The following is a 4,129-nucleotide window of genomic DNA, read 5'->3' on the forward strand; positions in this document are numbered from 1 at the left end:
TAACTGCATTCAACTGAGCTCTGTGGCCGGCCAAAGAACCAAAACAAACACCCGCACATCCAAAGTCCATTCAAGCAAATCGCATTAAAGCTCATTTGTTGTGTCAGCTGCACACCCACACACATACACACACACACACACACAAACACACGCACTCCAAAACAATTGAACAGGAGACAAGCAGAGAAGTTGAAACTCAAAAAGATAAGAAATAGTTTTCTAGTGAAGCTTAGATTCTCTTTAGAAACTTAAAATTAAGTTAACTAAGTAAAGAATTGGGTTTGGTAAAAATATCTATTATGTATAAAATGATAAAAAAAAAGTGTAATATACATATTAACTTTAGTTCCTTTTAATGTTTTCAATTCAAATGAACAAAAATATTTCTTACACTCATTAAAAATAGAAAATGCTTGCTTTACCTCCATTTTTTTTATTTCTTCCCGAAAATTTCTTATACGATCACAATAAGGGAACATAGCTTTAAATTTGTAGTACTTTTTAATGTGTACATTCATTTATAATAATATTTTGAACCTATTTCCGATACCTAGACTAGGGCATTCTATTTTTTGCTAATAATTCTCACTGCTCTATATTAAATTATATAGGCTCCAATAGATTGCACTGTATATAAGTTAACTCTTTGCCTATTCAGTCAATTCTTCCTCTTTTTGTTTTTGCCATCCATAGATGGTTCGGGTAACTTTTGTTTCGGCTGATACTTATTTGCCGTACATGGTTGACTGATAAAATCACACACATACAGAGAGAGAAAAAGCCCTTTAGCATCTGGCACACACACACACGTAAATACACTTATACAAACATACGTCTTCTTCGTATCTCTGTTTAGCTTCCTTGGGGAAACTTCTTAACAAAAGTCTCAAATTTGTTCCAATGCAAAACTGTCGCTTGGCTGCGCGCTTATCAACAATTGCCCAAGTGGAAGCCCAAGAATAGTTTTAAGCTGCTTAACAGCTTCTTCGCATGCAGAAAGTTACAGCAGTTTGAGCCACCACACCACACCGCACCACACCGCACAACACCACACCACCCATTTATGGACGTGGACGCTGGCAACTTGATTTAGTGCTCTCTGACCTGAGTTTAAATATAAACAGCGGCGTCTTGTTACCCTTCAAGCGCCACAAAAGTTTGCGCGCCCGAGTAAAGACATAAATGGGATTATGATCTTATCACGTGCCCAGTCTCAGTACCTCCGTCCCCCCTTCCAATCCCTTTCCCCTTATTGCCTCAGTTTCTTTAAGAAAGTAGCTTCTGTAGTTGCAGTCACTGTAACTGGACGGTCAGACATATTGGTATATATTTACAACAAGTCGGATTGTTTTTTTTTCAAGCCAGCTCGAATAACAAATACCCTGTGCTTTTGATTGAAATACCCTACCTTGCATCAGAAGGATATTAAATGAAGTTAAAAATGAAATATTGGAATATGGTCAAGTTTCCACCAGGCAAGTGCCTTGTATTTATTAAACTATAATTATGACATTTTTAGAATACATATTTAATGAAATTTAATTTAATTAATTTACAGTAAATATAATGAACGCCTGTTGCTGATTTGGAAACATTATTATACCCTGCCCAAGCCTAATTTGCATACAGGGTATAATAACACCTTCTGTTGGCCAAGTTAAGGACTAACTGAGACTGGGAATGGAGGCAAGCTGCTTAGACAAACAAGTTTGCGGCGCAGCTTTGTCAAAGATTTATTTCTTGAGGGTAAGCAACGGCTGGCCAGACCAAAATTTTAGTTTGCAACGACTTAATATGGCAAATTTTAAGTACGAGTCTATTTGGAAAAGAAGGCGACGTTGAAAACTTTCAGTTACGGCAGCGGCAAGACGAAGCAGATAAGGGGTGGAGTATGGAGAGTATGGAGAGTGTGGAGAGTATGGAAAGTATGGGCGGCAATCTTTAATTAAGAGCGGATTAGTTGGACATGGGTTCGATTGGCAGACGCCAGTGTTTGGGTTTCTTCCCTTACTTATTGCCAGAGTCCTTGCCAGGCCCTTGTAGGTTTGTCTTCGTTCCGTTCAATCTTTGCTCTTTTTTGGTTTTGCTCTGATTTGCATCTGCGGTTAAGCAACCACCAGCCAACCAGCCAGCCAGCCAGCAGCTGGCTTCATTAGTTTTGGCTCAAAACTCTTCGCCATACCCCTACTGACACTTTTAACGGCATCTTGTGGCAGACTTTTTGAGTGCTCCATTAAAATTTAATGCGTGTAAGAGATCAGCAGGCAGAGCCAAGTCTAGTTTCGCTCTTTAGATTAGCTGTCAAAAGTTGTTCAATTTAATTTCACGCCGTCCTCATCCTGGCGCCATCTTAATGTTCGTGTTGCCAATTTTTTTTTTTTTTTCTCCTCTTGTCGATTGCTTCTCTCATCTATCTCTCGACTTTTTAATGGCTTTGGGAAATTGCACGCGCCGTTTACGCGCTCGTTAGACAAGCTTTGAATGTGCCGTGCACTCAACATTTCAACATCTTAACATCATTATGGTTATTGATAAGACCACGCCCCCAACTCCACACTCAAATTTACTGACAAAAGCTAGACTCCTCTGTCCGTAGTGCTTTTCTTCACTTCCTTCTGCTGCGGTTCAACTGGGCCAGGTTCAGTTTGTGATTTACCTTGATGGCTTCAGACAACCAGCCTGACAGTTATTTGAATCTATTTACAGACAGTTTATTAGTTAATTAAGGTAAGTAAAACTTTAATAGAGTCAGCTGGAAATAATATTTACACTCGCTCTAATTCCAATTTGAAGTAAAACGTTCGTTTATTTTTAAATATTCATGATATTTATATATACACATACATTTATTTCAAATTAAATTAGACTTTTGTGATTTTTAATAAATAAAAGTAAAAGTGTTTTGGAAATATGGTTAACTTCAAGAAAATACAAACAAATATTGATGAGACCATATCGAATTCTTATCGTGAAAGTAACATAATATTATCGACAATAGAAAATTTTACAGAGCTCAGTGGTTTTCTTTTAACTTTTCAGATATTTATTGGGGATTTTTATTTCGAATTGTGAAATAACTACAGTCGCAAGCTCGGGAGATTGTCCAGTTCTTCGTAGAATATGAGGAAGAGCTCTCGAGTAAACTGGTTCACCTGTGCAGGACAGTTATACAAAAAAAAGGGCTCGTCCGGGAGTTGAACCCGGGACCTCTCGCACCCGAAGCGAGAATCATACCACTAGACCAACGAGCCGATTAGGGGCTTGCTTAAAATGTTTCGAAATTGTATGGAATTTGCCGGACGTATTAATATGTATATAGATCAGCGGTTCATGTATTTTGTTTTTGTAAGCTCGCTCGAGATCGGCACCTTTTCGTTCAAGTGATTGTGCGTCTTTTTGGCGCCACTTTCCAAAACATAACTGTTTGAGCCCTGCGAGCAGCAAGATAAATTTAAAACCAATTTTTCTAAATTTATTTGAAAAAATATAATTTAGAAATCATTTTAAAATTTTCTTCAACGATATATATGCTTTATTTCAACTCAATTAAATCACACAAAAATAACCTCTCCACGAGGTAAAAGTCTAGTGACAAAAGCATATTTCACAATTGGTGTTTTTGCACCAAATATGGCTCTTTTTTTCCTGATGGTGCAATGACACTTTTTTATTGGAAGTAGCTCTTTTTTGGCTTCAACAAGAGTTTCTTGAAAACTATTAAGAATGTAATTTAGATCTAAATAATTTCACTACCAATAATAAAAATAAGTTATTCTGAAATTTCCAACACCTGTACATTTTTAATACAGCAGAAAAGAGTACGTAAACTTTGGACTAAATTGAATTTATTATGTTAATTTCTCAAAAATATTCGCAATTTCAATTTTATTAATTTAATAGAGCTTTTCAAATCAAAGTTTTTAAAAAATTTCGTTTTGCAAAAAATTTTGTTTATTTATAAAAACTGCTTAGTTTTCATGAAATTGTCTCATTTTTAGTCAAATTGGCTCTTTTTAAACAGTTTTTTGGCCCATTTTTAATTTATTAAGTGGCAACCGTGAATCCAGCCCCAAAATTTATGATTTCCAATTTTGTGACGAACAAAAAAAAAGGTTAATATACAAATTTA

The 4,129-nt window shown here is 36.1% G+C and overlaps 1 non-coding gene across 1 annotated transcript; it reads right to left on the reverse strand.

The window, feature by feature from the left end:
- Positions 1–3,179: 3,179 nt before the first annotated feature.
- Positions 3,180–3,251, reverse strand: Trnap-cgg. The gene has a single exon. It is a non-coding gene; the product is annotated as a tRNA-Pro (tRNA).
- Positions 3,252–4,129: the final 878 nt, after the last annotated feature.

The sequence above is a fragment of the Drosophila innubila genome, chromosome X, assembly GCF_004354385.1.
Source record: "Drosophila innubila isolate TH190305 chromosome X, UK_Dinn_1.0, whole genome shotgun sequence".
Lineage (NCBI taxonomy): Eukaryota > Metazoa > Arthropoda > Insecta > Diptera > Drosophilidae > Drosophila > Drosophila innubila.